An 18,438-nucleotide genomic window follows, 5' to 3' on the forward strand; every position below is an offset into this window, starting at 1 on the left:
GATAGATCTTCGTGGGGCGTATAATTTGGTGCGAATTAAGCAGGGGGATGAGTGGAAAACCGCATTTAATACGCCCGAGGGCCACTTTGAGTATTTGGTGATGCCTTTTGGTCTTTCAAATGCCCCTTCAGTCTTCCAGTCCTTTATGCATGACATTTTCCGTGATTATTTGGATAAATTTATGATTGTGTATCTGGATGATATTTTGATTTTTTCGGATGACTGGGACTCTCATGTCCAGCAGGTCAGGAGGGTTTTTCAGGTTTTGCGGTCTAATTCCTTGTGTGTGAAGGGTTCTAAGTGCGTTTTTGGGGTTCAAAAGATTTCCTTTTTGGGATATTTTTTTTCCCCCTCTTCCATCGAGATGGATCCTGTCAAGGTTCAGGCTATTTGTGATTGGACGCAACCCTCTTCTCTTAAGAGTCTTCAGAAATTTTTGGGCTTTGCTAACTTTTATCGTCGATTTATTGCTGGTTTTTCTGATGTTGTTAAACCATTGACTGATTTGACTAAGAAGGGTGCTGATGTTGCTGATTGGTCCCCTGCTGCTGTGGAGGCCTTTCGGGAGCTTAAGCGCCGCTTTTCTTCCGCCCCTGTGTTGCGTCAGCCTGATGTTGCTCTTCCTTTTCAGGTTGAGGTCGACGCTTCTGAAATCGGAGCTGGGGCGGTTTTGTCGCAGAGAAGTTCCGATTGCTCCGTGATGAGACCTTGTGCTTTTTTCTCGCGTAAATTTTCGCCCGCCGAGCGGAATTATGATGTTGGGAATCGGGAGCTTTTGGCCATGAAGTGGGCTTTTGAGGAGTGGCGTCATTGGCTTGAGGGGGCTAGACATCAGGTGGTGGTATTGACTGACCACAAAAATCTAATTTATCTTGAGTCCGCCAGACGCCTGAATCCTAGACAGGCGCGCTGGTCGTTGTTTTTCTCTCGGTTCGATTTTGTGGTGTCCTACCTGCCGGGTTCAAAGAATGTTAAGGCGGATGCCCTTTCTAGGAGTTTTGAGCCTGACTCCCCTGGTAATTCTGAACCTACAGGTATCCTTAAGGATGGAGTGATATTGTCTGCCGTTTCTCCAGACCTGCGGCGGGCCTTGCAGGAGTTTCAGGCGGATAGACCTGATCGTTGCCCACCTGGTAGACTGTTTGTTCCTGATGATTGGACCAGTAAAGTCATTTCTGAGGTTCATTCTTCTGCGTTGGCAGGTCATCCTGGAATCTTTGGTACCAGGGATTTGGTGGCAAGGTCCTTCTGGTGGCCTTCCCTGTCTCGAGATGTGCGAGGCTTCGTGCAGTCTTGTGACGTTTGTGCTCGGGCCAAGCCTTGTTGTTCTCGGGCTAGTGGATTGTTGTTGCCCTTGCCTATCCCGAAGAGGCCCTGGACGCACATCTCGATGGATTTTATTTCGGATCTTCCTGTTTCTCAGAAGATGTCTGTCATCTGGGTGGTGTGTGATCGTTTCTCTAAGATGGTCCATTTGGTTCCCCTGCCTAAGTTGCCTTCTTCTTCCGAGTTGGTTCCTCTGTTTTTTCAAAATGTGGTCCGTTTGCATGGTATTCCGGAGAATATCGTTTCTGACAGAGGTACCCAATTCGTGTCTAGATTTTGGCGAGCATTCTGTGCTAGGATGGGCATAGATTTGTCTTTCTCGTCTGCTTTCCATCCTCAGACTAATGGCCAGACCGAGCGGACGAATCAGACCTTGGAGACATATTTGAGGTGTTTTATGTCTGCAGATCAGGATGATTGGGTTGCTTTTTTGCCTTTAGCGGAGTTTGCCCTCAATAATCGGGCCAGTTCTGCCACCTTGGTGTCTCCCTTTTTCTGTAATTCGGGGTTTCATCCTCGATTTTCTTCTGGTCAGGTGGAATCTTCGGATTGTCCTGGAGTGGATGCTGTGGTGGAGAGGTTGCATCAGATTTGGGGGCAGGTAGTGGACAATTTGAAGTTGTCCCAGGAGAAGACTCAGCTTTTTGCCAACCGCCGGCGTCGGGTTGGTCCTCGGCTTTGTGTTGGGGACTTGGTGTGGTTGTCTTCTCGTTTTGTCCCTATGAGGGTTTCTTCTCCCAAGTTTAAGCCTCGGTTCATCGGCCCGTACAAGATATTGGAGATTCTTAACCCTGTGTCCTTCCGTTTGGACCTCCCTGCATCTTTTTCTATTCATAATGTTTTTCATCGGTCATTATTGCGCAGGTATGAGGTACCGGTTGTGCCTTCCGTTGAGCCTCCTGCTCCGGTGTTGGTTGAGGGCGAGTTGGAGTACGTTGTGGAAAAAATCTTGGACTCCCGTGTTTCCAGACGGAAACTCCAGTATCTGGTCAAATGGAAGGGATACGGTCAGGAGGATAATTCTTGGGTGACTGCCTCTGATGTTCATGCCTCCGATTTGGTCCGTGCCTTTCATAGGGCTCATCCTGATCGCCCTGGTGGTTTTGGTGAGGGTTCGGTGCCCCCTCCTTGAGGGGGGGGTACTGTTGTGAAATTGGATTTTGGGCTCCCCCGGTGGCCACTGGTGGAATTGAACTGGTGTGCATCATCCTCTCTGTTCACCTGTTTCCATCTGGATGTGGGAGTCGCTATTTAGCCTTGCTCCTCTGTCACTTCCATGCCGGTCAACATTGTAATCAGAAGCCTTTCTGTGCATGTTCCTGCTGCTAGACAACTCCCAGCTAAGTTGGACTTAGTCCTTGTTTGTTTTTGCATTTTGTTCCAGTTCACAGCTGTAGTTTCGTTTCTGTGTCTGGAAAGCTCTTGTGATCTGAAATTGCCACTCTGATGTTATGAGTTAATACTAGAGTCTTAAAGTAATTTCAGGATGGTATTTTGATAGGGTTTTCAGCTGACCATGAAAGTGCCCTTTCTGTCTTCCTGCTATCTAGTAAGCGGACCTCAATTTTGCTAAACCTATTTTCATACTACGTTTGTCATTTCATCTAAAATCACCGCCAATATTTGTGGGGGCCTCTGTCTGCCTTTCGGGGAAATTTCTCTAGAGGTGAGCCAGGACTATATTTTCCTCTGCCAGGATTAGTTAGTCCTCCGGCCGGCGCTGGGCGTCTAGGGATAAAACGCAGGCTACGCTACCCGGCTACTGTTAGTTGTGCGGCAGGTTTAGTTCATGGTCAGTTTAGTTTCCATCCTTCCAAGAGCTAGTTCGTATGTTTGCTGGGCTATGTTCTCTTGCCATTGAGAACCATAACAATCACCCCTTAGTCTTTGTTTTTCCAAACTAAATAGCCCCAAGTGTAATAACCTATCTTGGTATTGCAGACCCCCCAGTCCTCTAATAACCTTGGTCGCTCTTCTCTGCACCTGCTCCAGTTCAGCTATGTCTTTCTTATACACCGGAGACCAGAACTGTGCACAGTATTCTAAGTGTGGTCAAACTAGTGACTTGTATAGAGGTAAAATTATGTTCTCCCCATGAGCATCTATGCCTCTTTTAATGCATCTCATTATTTTATTTGCCTTTGTAGCAGCTGCCTGACACTGGCCACTGAATATGAGTTTGTCATCCACCCATACACCCAGGTCTTTTTTCATTGACGGTTTTGCCCAGAGTTTTAGAATTAAGCACATAGTTATTCATCTTATTACTTCTACCCAAGTGCATGACCTTACATTTATCCCCATTAAAGCTCATTTGCCATTTATCAGCCCAAGCTTCTAGTTTACATAAATCATCCTGTAATATAAAATTGTCCTCCCCTGTATTGATTACCCTGCAGGGTTTAGTGTCATCTGAAAATATTGAAATTCTGCTCTGAATGCCCCCTACAAGGTAATTAATAAATATGTTAAAAAGAAGAGGGCCCAATACTGACCCCTGTGGTACCACACTGCTAACCGCGACCCAGTCCGAGTGTGCTCCATTAATAACCACCCTTTGTTTCCTATCCCTGAGCCAGCTCTTAACCCACTTTCACATATTTCCCCCTATCCCCATTATTCTCATTTTATGTATCAACCTTTTGTGTGGCACCATATCAAAAGCTTTGGAAAAGTCCATATACACTACGTCCACTGGATTCCCTTGGTCCAGTCCGGAACTAACCTCTTCATAGAAGCTGATCAAATTAGTCTGACATGAACGGTCCCTAGTAAACCCGTGCTGATACTGGGTCATGAGGTTATTCCTCTCCAGATACTCCAGTATAGCATCCCTTAGAATGCCCTCCAGGATTTTACCCACAGTAGAGGTTAAGCTTACTGGCCTATAATTACCGAGTTCAGTTTTTGTCCCCTTTTTAAATATTGGCACCACGTTTGCTATATGCCATTCTATTAGTCGCTTCCCATTGTTCAAGCTTATCTAGATCCTTCTGAATTTCTTGTCTGTCTTCTCTAGTGATAGCTATCCCTCCTAGCTTTACATTGTCTGCAAATTTGATTAGTTTACCTTCAGTTCCCTTATCTATATCATTTATAAAAAATGTTAAACAACCCTGGGGCCAGGACAGAGCCTTGTGGTACCCCACTTAGAACACTATTCCAATTGGATGTGCAACCATTTATTACCACTCTTTGAGTACGATCACTGAGCCAGTTATGAATCCACCTAACTGTAGCTTTGTCAATCCCATATTTGGTCATTTTTTCAATAAGGATGGTATGAGATACTTTATCAAATGCTTTACTGAAGTCGAGATTATACTATATAACTGCATTTCCCTGATCCACCCAGTCAGTGATTCCATCATAGAAGAAAATTAGATTAGTCTGGCATGACTTGTTTGCTACAAGCCATGCTGGCTCTGGTTAATTACTGTACTCTTATCCAAGTACTTACATACATGTTGGTTAATAATTTGTTCAAATATCTTTCCTGGTATAGAAGTAAGGCTCACTGGCCTGTAATTTCCTGGCTCCATCTTCTTTCCTTTTTTGAAGATGAGGACAACATTTGCCCTTCTCTAATCTTCTGGGACTTCTTCTGTTTTCCTGGATTTTTCAAAGATTCTGGCTAGTGGTTCTTCAATTTCCTCTGCTAACTCAGTACCCTAGGATGTAATTAATCTGGACCAGGCGATTTAAATTCATGTAAATTAGCAAAGTGTTCCTTCACTATCTCTCTGTTTATGGATAGAGTGAATTATTTTATTCCTTCGACGGCACAGTGAAGATCAGTTGATGTTGCATTTGCTTTCTTAAAGAGCCCTGATGCAAAATAGGAATTTAAAAGTTGGGCCTTCTCAACATCATTTTTGACCACTTCACCCTTTTCATCCTGTAAAAATCCCATAGCATCTTTTACTTTTCTTTTGCTATTGATATACCCCCCAAATATTTTTATTACTGCTTTTGATCTCCCTTGCAAGCCTTACTAGTGTTGAGCATTCCGATACCGCAAGTATCGGGTATCAGCCGATATTTGCTGTATCGGAATTCCGATACCGAGTTCCGATATTTTTGTGATATCGGAAATCGGAATCGGAAGTTCCCAGTGTATGGTTCCCAGGGTCTGGAGGAGAGGAGACTCTCCTTCAGGCCCTGGGATCCATATTCATGTAAAAAATAAAGAATTAAAATAAAAAATATGGATATACTCACCCCTCCGGCGGACCCTGAACCTTAGCGATGTAACCGGCAGCCTCCGTTCCTAAGAATGCAGTGAGTTTAGGACCTGCGATGATGTCGCGGCTTGTGATTGGTCGCGTGAGTGGTCACATGAGCGGTCACGCGACCAATCACAAGCCGCGACGTCATCGAAGGTCCTTAACTCTGCATTCTTAAGAACGGAGGCACCGCTAAGAGCAGGGGCCGCCAGAGGGGTGAGTATATCAATATTTTTTATTTTTATTCTTTATTTTATACATGATTATGGATCCCAGGGCCTGAAGGAGAGTTTCCTCTCCTTCAGACCCTGGGAACCATTCCGATATTTTGTGTCCCATTGATATGCATTGGTATCGGGTATTGGTATCGGCGAGATCCGATATTTTGCTGGTATCGGCCGATCCAATCCGATATCGATACCTTTGCATATCGGAAGGTATCGCTCAACACTAAGCCTTACTTCTTGGTTTGGTGAATGCCAGCAGAATGTTACCCCCCTGACTGCATTGTGCCACTGTACTGATGGTGGAGGAGGATGATGTTATGGGCGTGTTATCAGGTGCTGGCCTCGGCCTCTTGTCTCCAGTAATGGGAAATCTTAATGCTTCAACCCAAGGCATTGTAGACAATTGTAGCTACAGCTTTGTGGGAACAGTTTGGGTGAAAACCTTTTCTGTTCCCCATGACTGTGCCCAGGGCACAAGTTTCATACAGACATAGAGTGGGGAGAACATTAGCGGCCACACACAGCCTGGACCTCAACCCCATACAACATCTTTGTTTCTAATGAAACCGAATTGCAAAAACCATTTTTAGCCCAAAATACATCCACTTAAATAAAAGGAAAATTGTTCCTAGAGGTGGACATCAACTCCTTTAATGGCTTTCTCACTGTTTCTCTATGGCAAAGCTCTGAGCTTTTATGTCCTCTCACGATCTAGATTTACACCAAAAAGGCTGCTGCATTCCCTGCTTCAGCTTTCATACAGGCCATGATAGCCCCTTTGATTGGCTGTGGTATACCATGTGGTGTGATAGCTACAAAGCATTATTGGAAAGCGTGCCTATCGGCATCCAAGGTCATGTGAGTCTTTTCTGGATGTTGCAATCTTCTGCAATGTGTAAAACGGTGGGAGACATTTTTTGGCATTTTACACAAAGCAAATTGCCAATTGTTTGACTTTGCCGGGTTCAGCAAATTCTAATTCAATTCACATTGAATCTATTTGCTCATCTCTATAGGGCAGAAATTTCAACAGGCACCCTTGTAGAAAGCCTTCCCAGAAACGTGGAAGCTTGGAGGACATTGTAACAAAGTACCAAGATGTATATCTGCAAATACAGCACTGTGATGAGATAAAACACTTACTAGAAAGCAGCAGGTATTGTCCTCTCTGACTTAGCTCCTCCTCCTCTCTCCATACACTTCAATGGGCAGCAGTAATCGTAACCCTCAGTGTGGTGCAGTTCGTCTTGTCTTGAAAAGGATGAATTTTAGCAGGGATAATAAATAATGAGTTCAATTTGACTAAGAGGAGATACAAAAGGCACATAAGTTGAGAAAGAAACATATTTTTCTGATATAAGATATATTATTATATTATTGGGAGAGAGAACAGTTTTTCTTTCAATAGGTCATCAATATCGGATTGGTGGAGGTTTGACATCCAATACCCTTATTGATTGGCTGTTAGGGGGCCCTCGGAGGCCGGATTTATCCAATGAAGAGCAGGGACACCACAGCTCCATACACTGTGTAGTGGTCGTTTTTGGGTACTGCAGCTCAGATGACATTCTTTATAGGAGCTGAGCTGCAGTATCTGAGAATATTCACATCGCAGCGTACGGAGCTTTGTCCCAGCAATGGGACCTGGTGACATCTGATCATTGCTGCGTGTCAGATCTCCAAATCTGATATTGATGACCCATCCCGAGAATAGGTCATTAATATAGTAAGAGTGTAAAACCTCTCTAACTATATGGAATGTACAAAAATGTATGCACAAGCTAGATTTTATCATGTAGTATTAGTTTTACCACAACATATCCAATCATAGGATAATTTTTGCTATTTTTCCAACTGGTATGGCTTGTCGTACTAAGTTTTCTTTTCCTAGTTGCTATAGAGGTAGTACATGATATAAGATTCCAGTAATAGCCGTAAAACCAGCATTTCATTTATCACTCAACCATTGCTGCCGTAAACAAATGCAAAATCATCAGCACAAAGAATTTTTAAATCACAAATTAAATATTTTGAACTTACAATTACAATTTTTAATTTTGACAGAACACAAATTATGTAAAACATTATGATTTTCTACTGCACAGACTAAATATATTTTGTAATTGCAACATAAATTTTGATTGTACCCAACAGAAAACTTTTATTTGTGTGTTTTTATTTGTGCATTTTTCTTCTATTTTTGGGGGGGTAAACATCACTTTGACAGCACAAAAGGAAATATGTGACTGCAAAATAATTCCAGCAAATAAGGAATCTGAATTTGTTGCTGCCGCAATGAATTCTGTTCTAACAAAATATATTTTATGATCACAATAGAAATGGTAACAACACATAATATAATATATGAAGTGTTTAACAAAATAATTTCAAGTTGTAGGATTCTGGAGAACAAACTGTGCCCCGAGCATCCAAAGAAGAGATCAGACTACTCCGATTTGTTAATGTGTCAATCAAACACTAAACTAAAGATAGATTCCATACTGCAGAATATTGGTGGTTATATCACCTAGGTATGAGACAGGTAGATAATAGTGTGAGGGAGTGACTGGTGTCACATGTAGGGGTCGCTGTGTGTTCCCCCAGGATGCGGACAGAGCCCTATTAGACCAGCTGGATTGCCTTGTGGTCACAGCAGGACGCCTGTGAGTCACAGGGCAAAATAAAAGTGAGTGTGGACCTGGTCAAGCTATTTGGCCTGGGATTGTTCAGGAAAAGCTGGTATGGGCTTCTATGTTGGAAACGGACTGCAGGAAGGAAGTGGGGCCAGTCCGTTCTTCCAGGCTGGGTCTTACAGGTGGCCTAATAGTCCATGAGCCAAGAACCAAATTTGACGATATCGGTACCAAGCGGAGTGACTAATTCTCTTTGGTATTTTTAGGTAGATGCATGTCTGTAGTTTATTTTTTGATATGATAGCCCTTACATATACGTAGCTTATTAACCCCTTCAGCCCTAGGCCTATTTGTACCCAAGTGCCTAAGCCAATCTGACCTGTGCCACTTCATGGGCTAATAACTTTGGAACGCTTTCACCTATCCAAGCCATTCTGAGATTGTTTTCTCGTGACATATTGTACTTCACGTCAGTGCTAAATGGGAGTCAATATATTTTACCTTTCTATATAAAAAAATGCTAAATATTCGGAAATTTTGGAAAAATCGGCAATTTTTTAACTTTGAAATTCTCTGCTTTTTACAAAAATACTGATACCCCCCATAATAGTTATTAATTTACACTCCCCACATGTTTACTTCATATTGGCATCATTTTGAAAATGAAACCTTATTGTTTTACGACGTAATAGGGCTTATAGTTTTATGCGCAATTTTTCACATTTACAGCAAAACCCACTTTTCAAAGGACCAAGTCACTTCTGAAGTCACTTTAAGGGGCTTACATAACAGAAACCACCCATAAATTACCCCATTTTGCAAACTACACCCCTCAAGCTGTTCAAAACTCATTTTTAAAAACTGTTAACCCTTTAGGTGTTCCACAGGAATTTTAGCATGAGCCAAGAACCAAATATGACGATATCGGTACCACCCGGAGTGACTAGATGTAGTATTTGTAACAAAATTTAATCCAAGTTATGTAAATACACACTGAACATGTCATGTGCATATATATATATATATATATATATATATATATATATATATATATATATATATATATATATATATATGTTACTCCATAATATCTTCAACATCGGACTCTGAATCTGACTGTTGTTCTACTGGCTCGTCTTCAGTACCCTTGTTCTGGCATGTCTGTAATCTGCACATGTCTGTGCACTTCAGGCCATTGCTGAGGCAAGTACACTGAGGAAGTTCACATGACCGCACACACTTGCAGGACAGTAGCTGTATAATAGCTTCTGGTGCTGGTGCCCCTTGCATCCACTTGACAACAAGCTTTCCGTCGTTATCTATCATCCAACCGCAGTCTGTTGGGTTTGCAACCCATGGCTGGCTCTGCAGACTTCTCCTCCAGATCGCAGCCTGGTAGTTTGCACGCAGTGCATGCATGAAAAGGCAGTCCTGGCAAGGAGGGAGTTGACTTGACTCTACCACTCCACGTCTGGCACAGAACAGCTGATAACGGAGCCTGTTTACCTCAGTTGTTTGGGTAGTTGGCAGGTACATGTGGCAGGTGATTTCCTGTAACTTCTCAAAAAGTTCGGTAGACACTTCCCATGAACGACCAACTTCCTGAAAGGCATCCTGGTATGTCTTGTTCATCTTCAACTGCTTGAGTGTTGTCATCTTCCCACGGCCAGCGAATGCACTGACGGTGTCACAGCCTGTAAATGCATGCATACCAATCAATGAATCACATACGCTGCCTCCCAATGTTCGGCTCAGAGTGGTGATATCCAGGAATCTTGTCCGGTTCTGTGTACCGCATTTCTGGAACAGGTGGGATGGGATTTTGTGGCACATGCCCAGACACAGGACCATGACATCAGTATCCTCCGAAGTGATGATGACCGACTTGTAACCAGATTCTGCTGCATGAAGAGCATGGAGAAGGAGGCGTGTGTCTGCTTCTTCTTGATTTGACTTAAGGTCAGCAGCCTCTTCCCACTGTTCTTTGGTGATCTTAAAGCAGAGCTGCTCACATGTGACATACAGCTCCTTCTCCTCAAGCTTCTCCCTGTGGTGTTTCGCCTTCCATTCTTCTACCAGAAACTTTATGAGACTTGCCTTGTTGGAGGAACTACTTAGAAGCTTTTTCCACTGCTGGATGTTGTGCCCATGTTGAATGTTCTTGAAATGGATCCCTGTGCCTTCATATCTGTTGACTCTTTCTGTATCTTTGATGGATGTCTCCTTGTAGACGTCAAAGACAATATCAATGCGCTTGCTCTTAGCACCCTCATGGATAGCGCGACTCATTGCTGTGCCTGCTAGCTGGCCAAATGTTGCATTGTTTCCCTTCAGTTTCTGAACCAGGCTCATCCCATCAATGATGGTTGCAGAGGGCTCGGGGATCACTTCTGCAGGACGAGCATTCCTCTCCAACTCCCTTGCGAGGGCAGCCTTGTTGGTCTTGCGGATAGACCCATCACCATTGGCAAGTGCCCATGGCAATGGACCCAGGGGATGAGTCAAGACATCACTCATTTGTAGCTTTCTGTTCTCAGCTACAAGTATCATCTGGCCAAATAGGTTTCTGTCAGCCTTCAAAATTACCTCCTTGCCAAGACCTTGTCTGCGTGTCTTCATTTGGATGTTAGAGAACGTTTTAAGTTTGTTCTTCGTCATCTTGTCATGAAACAATGTAGTTGGCTTATCGGTACCCAAACGCTCATCCTTGAATGTTTGATATGCATCCTCTCCTATACTGTATGCCCCTTGAAGGTCTTTGGCTACATCTGGTGGTGCTACAGTCGCTGTTGACAAACTGATAAGTTCACCATTATGCTCTTTGTTGAAGGGGTTCACCCAACCTGTCTCCAGCAGTTGAACGAAAGATTGGACATCGGCTTCATCTCTTCTAATCCTAGACACCTGTAGGTCTGAATGGCTGAAGTCAGTATATTGTTGGCCTACCAGGGCCCTCAGCTGCCTCAAGTACATACTGCGGTACTCTGATGTCAGGTAGAACCTGGAAACAGCTCCAACTTTGAGGCTGAAGCCTTTTGTGCCCCCTGGTGTCTGGGTGTCTTTGTTGATTGTCTCTTCAATGGTCTGGTCCACAGGAATTCGTCCAAAAGGATTCTTGCTACCGATCTGGACCGAAAAGCCACCTTGCATGAAGTATTCATGGACCTCTGGGTGTTCTATGGGCAGCCGAGACATTGTGGCATAGTAATAGGTTAGGTATCGGGCATAGTTGACCTTGTCATAGGCAAAACACCATGGTATCATCTGTCGGATTGCTCCTAGGTGAAGCATCCAGTTGCCTTCTCTTGAAGCTCGAACCAGGGCCAGCATGGTCTCGACCATGTCCAAGTATGACATCCAGAATGCTGAGAGTTGTTCATTTCTGAGGGTCTCAAGATAAACTTGAAAGAGCTTCAGGGTAAGTGTGCAAGATTCATTATCCAAGAGCTTTTCGAAGGATCCCTGCGACACACTGATGTTCAGCACAGAACGTGTATGTGTCAGTGTGTGTGCGTGTGTTGGGGCACCTCAGGGTGTCTTCAAATGTGACATAGCCCCCTAGATTTCTTCCAGTAAAATTTGCACTCCAAAAGTCATTTGGCGCTCCTTCCCTTCCGAGGCCTGCCGTTCCCCAATACTGCAGTGTACGACAACATATCGGGTGTTGTTGTGTTCGGGAGAGATTGGTGAACAAATAGTGGGGTGCATTTTTTGCTGGTACACCTCTTAAAAATAAAAAAATGAGCCTAAAATGACACCTTCATGTAAAAAATGCACTTTTTCCATTTTCTCAACCAAGTGTTTCCAACTACTGTGAAACACTGGTTGGGTCAAAGTGGTCACTATACCCCCTAAAAGATTCCTTGGGGGTGTAGTTTCCAAAATAGGGTCACTTTTTGGGGTTTCCACTGTGGGGGTACCTCAGGCAGCCTTCAAATGTGACATGGCCCCCTAGATTTCTTCCAGTGAATCCGCCACCCAAAAACCACATAGCGCTCCTTCCGTGTTGAGCTGTGCTGTGTGCCCATACTTTAGTTTACGAGTACATGTGGGGTGTTTCTATAAACTGCAGAATTAGGGTAACCAAGTTTGGGTTTGCCGTTAACCCTTGCTAGGTTGCAGGTAAAATTGGATTACAATGTAATATCTGGAAAAAAAATGAAATTTTGAAATTTCGCCTTCATTCTGCTAAAATTCCTGTGGAACACCTAAAGGGTTAACAGTTTTTAAAAATGAGTTTTGAACAGCTTGAGGGGTGTAGTTTGCAAAATGGGGTAATTTATGGGTGGTTTCTGTTATGTAAGCCCCTTAAAGTGACTTCAGAAGTGACTTGGTCCTTTGAAAAGTGGGTTTTGCTGTAAATGTGAAAAATTGCGCATAAAACTATAAGCCCTATTACGTCGTAAAACAATAAGGTTTCATTTTCAAAATGATGCCAATATGAAGTAAACATGTGGGGAGTGTAAATTAATAACTATTATGGGGGGTATCAGTATTTTTGTAAAAAGCAGAGAATTTCAAAGTTAAAAAATTGCCGATTTTTCCAAAATTTCCGAATATTTAGCATTTTTTTATATAGAAAGGTAAAATATATTGACTCCCATTTAGCACTGACGTGAAGTACAATATGTCACGAGAAAACAATCTCAGAATGGCTTGGATAGGTGAAAGCGTTCCAAAGTTATTAGCCCATGAAGTGGCACAGGTCAGATTGGCTTAGGCACTTGGGTACAAATAGGCCTAGGGCTGAAGGGGTTAATAAGCTACGTATATGTAAGGGCTATCATATCAAAAAATAAACTACAGACATGCATCTACCTAAAAATACCAAAGAAAATTAGTCACTCCGGGTGGTACCGATATCTGGCCCGGCTCATGGACTATAAGGCCACAGATTTCAGTTTAAGAGTGCATTGCAGTCACAGGCGTAAAAAATAAGTATACGTCTTGGACATGCTAGTGTCCAAGGCAGATTTAGGGAAAACCTGTTCTGGCTTTTGGTGTTTTGAAATAGACTGCAGAATGGTAGTCGTGCAGTCCGTTTCAGTCCCGGTCCGGGTTTTCCATGTGGCTGAAGGCCACAAATTCTAGTTTAAAATCCCTGCAGTAAAGGGTTTGGGTGTGTCAGTGTCAGAATGGACTTTGCAGCAAGCAAAGCAGACGGCTCTGCAAAAGCTCAGATCTGTGTGAGAGTAGCACAGAGCCCAGCAGAGCAAACTCCTGGCACCCGCAACATACACAGCGGTGCAGTCACCCACGGCAACAGGTCAGAGGTGGACCAGCATATTTAGGGACTGTAATCTGGAGGATATGGTTCCCGGTTGCAATCCAGAGGATATAGTTTACTATATAGAACTGTGAGTTGGACATTAATGTTGGGTGTCCTGACTCCATTTTATCATAGCTGTGATGCTCTGTGTGTTCTGACACCTTTCTATCATAGCTGTGAGGCTCTGTGTGCTCTAACATGTTTCTATCATAGCTACTATGCTCTGCATGTCTTGACAATCTTCTATCCTAGCTGTGATGCTCTGTATATTCTTACATCTTTCTCTCACAGCTGCAATGCTCTGCCTGTCCTGACTGCTTTCTATCATAGCTGCAATGCTCTGCGTGTTCTAACCCCTTTCTATCATAGCCGCGATGCTCTATGCATCCTGACATCTTTCTATCATAGCTGCGATGTTTCGAATGTTCTGATCCCTGTCTATCATAGCGCGCTCGGGTGACCTCCGAGTATTTATGACTGCTCGGTGTCACGGGAAGCCTAGGTAGGCAAGAGCTAATAACCCAGGCCCCTGCGATCTCCCTCAACTCTGGGAAACCCTGACTGACCCTCTCCCAGAGTTTACACTGATGGTGTGCATGTCTGGGCCTCCACCCTCACCCTGTCTCCTGTTTCAACCCTAGGCTGAAACCTCTACCCACCACCCAGTGACGAGACCACACACCAATACCCACAGTTAGCACAGACAAGGATAACAGAAAATATGCACCACTGCCGCAGTCACACAGGAATACACTATAAGTGCACATGGCAAAACAAATACAAATAAAGGAAGGAGAAAATACGACAAAGGGAAATACAACACCAGATACGATACTCCTTCTCCTAGACCACCACTCCAGACCGAGATAACCAAGCACAAGACAGAAGCTATAATCGGCGACGCCCAATGTTCAGAAGAACTATTTAAAGGCAGTGGGCGTGACCCAGCTTCCTATCTGAGCACCAGCTAAATGAACCCCGGACCAGCTAGATAAAAACTAGCCGACGCCACTGAGCGCATAGTGGACAAAAGCGGAATTACCGCTGTCTGTCGAACGCCCTAGTATGAACAGCGTCCGATATGACAGTACCCCGCCTTCTACGAGGGACCCCAGGGCCCTCACGACTTATAGGACCCGGCTTGTCCGGATAGCGGCGGTGAAACATACTGACCAGCTGATCCACATGAATGTCCGAGGCTGGTACCCAAGATCTCTCCTCAGGCCCATAACCACGCCAGTGTACCAAGTACTGTAAAGTGCGGCGCAACCACCTTGGAGACTTCAAATTCCAAATTACCATCCACCAAGACTAGAGGTGGCATCGGCGCCGCGTCCACGGAACCCACCACCTTCTTTAAAAGAGATCTGTGGAACACGTTGTGTATCTTATACACCGTAGGAAGCTCCAATCGGTACGCTACTGGGTTAATGACGGCGGTGACCCTAAATGGACCAATAAACCTAGGACCCAATTTAAGGGATGGTATTTTGAGTCTTATGTTTTTTGTGGATAACCACACCCAGTCATCCACACTCAGGTCCGGACCTGGCACACGCCTACTGTCAGCCACACGTTTGTACCTAGCACCCACACTCAGCAAGCGCTGTTTAACTCTCCTCCAGACTGATGACAGTTGTGCTCCTAACTGGTCTTCCTCCGGGACGCCGGAAGAGCCCCCCTGACTCAAAGTACAAAATTGAGGATGGTGCCCGTAAACACAAAAAAACGGAGAGGAGACTCCCCAGAAGACTCCTGGTGGTGATTATTGATGGCAAACTCAGCCAAAGGAAGGAACGTCGACCACTCCTCCTGGTTATCAGAAACAACGCAGCGTAAGTACTGCTCCAAATTTTGGTTCATACGCTCGGTCTGACCATTTGACTGAGGATGAAACGCCGAAGAATGAGACAACTTGATCCCCAGCCGTGAGCAAAACGCTTTCCAAAATTTTGCCACAAACTGAGTAACTCTATCAAAAATGATGTCAGACGGAACCCCATGAAGTCTGACCACCTCCTGCACAAATACCTGAGCCAGAGTCTTAGCGTTAGGCAACGAAGGCAAAGACACAAAGTGCGACATTTTTGAGAACCGATCAACAATCACCAAAATGACCGTGTTCCCGGCTGAGGAGGGCAAGTCCATGATAAAATCCATGGAGATCTCCATCCATGGCTTACTACTAGGTACCTCGAGAAGAAGTAGTGTGCCAACAGGACGGGACCGGGGCGTCTTAGCCCTAGCGCACGTGGTGCAAGCTGACACGTATGAGACCACATCCTGTCAGATTTTGGGCCACCAAAACCGACGTGACACCAACTCCAAAGTACCCCTGACCCCTGGGTGGCCAGCCAGGACAGCATCATGATGCTCCGCCAAAACCTTTAAGAGGAGATGAAGCGGTACAAACGTTTTGTTGATGGGAAGCTCAGATGGTACCTCCTCCTGGGCCTCGGCAATCTCAGCCTCAACCTCGGTTGTGAGAGCCGAAACCACAACACCCTTTTGGAGGATGGGTACCGGATCTTCCTGAGGTTCTCCCCCCGGAAGACACCTGGACAGAGCGTCCGCCTTAGTGTTTTTAGACCCAGGTCTGTAAGTAACAACAAAGTTGAACCGCGTGAAAAACAATGCCCAGCGAGCCTGCCTGGGAGATAGACGCTTTGCAGACTCCAAATAAAGCAAATTCTTATGGTCGGTAATAACAGTAACCTGATGAACCGACCCCTCCAAGAAGTGTCGCCATTCCACAAAGGCCAACTTGATTGCCAACAATTCCCTGTTGCCGATATCGTAGTTACGTTCGGCAAACGACAGTTTCTTGGAGAAATAGGCGCAAGGACGCAAATCGCTCAAGGATGAGCCTTGTGACAACACCGCCCCCACACCAACCTCAGACGCATCGACTTCCACGACAAAAGGTTTCGATACGTCTGGCTGAACAAGAATGGGGGCCGAAACAAAACTGCTCTTAAGAAATTCAAATGCGCGCACAGCAGCCTCAGGCCAAACGGAGAAATTGGTACCCTTTTTAGTCATGTCAGTTAGCGGTTTAGCAATGATAGAAAAATCTTTGATAAACTTCCTATAGTAGTTAGAAAACCCAAGGAACCGCTGAAGTGCTTTTAGGTTATCAGGCCGTTCCCAACGCAACACCGCTTGCACCTTAGCGGCGTCCATTTTAAACCCAGAAGCAGACACAATATAACCCAAGAAAGGCAACTCCTGAACCGAAAATACATATTTCTCAAGTTTTGTATAGAGCTTATTCTCTCTGAGAAGCTGTAACACCTGCCTGACATGATCTAAATGAGTATCACTGTCGCATGAATATATGAGAATGTCATCTAGGTACACGATAACGAATTTCCCCAAAACATGCGAGAACACATCATTTATGAAATGTTGGAACACTGCAGGTGCGTTTGTCAACCCAAATGGCATCACCAAATTTTCAAAATAACCCTCAGGGGTATTAAAAGTCGTCTTCCACTCATCACCTTGACAGACTCTTATGAGGTTGTACGCCCCCCTGAGGTCAAGCTTGGTAAACCACTTAGCACCTGCCACCTGGTTGAACAAATCTGGTATCAGTGGCATAGGGTATGGATCACGAACCGTAATCTGGTTTAACTCCCTGAAATCCAGACACGGACGTAGTCTGCCATCTTTCTTCTTTACGAAGAAGAACCCCGCTGCCACAGGCGAGGATGAAGGCCTGATGTGCCCTTTGCTCAAACTTTCAGCAATGTAATCCTTTAACGCTTGTCTCTCTGGACCGGAGATGTTAAACATCCTTGTTTTAGGCAATTTGGCCCCTGGTTTAAACCTGATAGTACAGTCATAGGGGCGATGTGGTGGCAACTCTGAACAACCCTTCTCAGAGAACACATCCGCAAAATCCAGAAGTGACTCAGGAACGCTTGAAGTCACAGCAGACACACATGTGGCCAGGCAATTCTCCTGGCAGAATTCGCTCCACTGAATTATGTCCTGAGTTTTCCAGTCAATAACCGGGTTGTGCATAGACAACCATGGAAAACCCAAAACCACCTGTGCAGGAAGATTCCTGAGCACCTTACATGTAACCTGCTCGAAATGTAGAACCCCAATGTGGAGTTTCACCTCAGCCACAAACTCAGTAATCTCCCCCTGTGAGAGAGGAGCAGCATTGATGGTGACCACGCGGATAGGGTGAGGCAGTTTTTCAATCCTAAAACCGGCCGTGCACGCAAACTCCTCATCAATGAGATTTGTGGCAGAACCACTATCCACAAAAACAGTGATTGGCAGCTCTCTGCCAGCGACAATAACTTTGGCAGGGAGCTTGCATTGAGAAACCACCATGGAGGATATGCATAAGCTCAGATTGGTCTCCTCCACACCCTCTGAGCTTAGAAGTTTTCCGCCGTTGCGTTTTTCTTAGACAGCAGAGGACAAATGTTAACAAAATGACCAGTTTTACCACAGTAAAAACAGGCTCCCTGCTTCTTGAGCACAGGGGCTCGATGCTTAACATGTGACACCCCTGCGATTTGCATAGCCTCCGTGGGCTCACCTGCAGCAACCTCACGTGAACCTACCTCTTCTCCCATAGGCGGCGTCTCAGGCTCCCCCTGACGCAAACGGCGATCAATGCGGACAGCAAGACTCATAGCGGAATCTAGAGAAGCTGGAGTCTTGTACATCAGGAGGGCTTTTTTAACCCTTCCAGAAACCCCATGAATAAACTGACTCTGCAGCGCGGGATCATT

Source organism: Ranitomeya variabilis, chromosome 2, assembly GCF_051348905.1.
Source record: "Ranitomeya variabilis isolate aRanVar5 chromosome 2, aRanVar5.hap1, whole genome shotgun sequence".
NCBI classification, from domain to species: Eukaryota; Metazoa; Chordata; class Amphibia; order Anura; family Dendrobatidae; genus Ranitomeya; species Ranitomeya variabilis.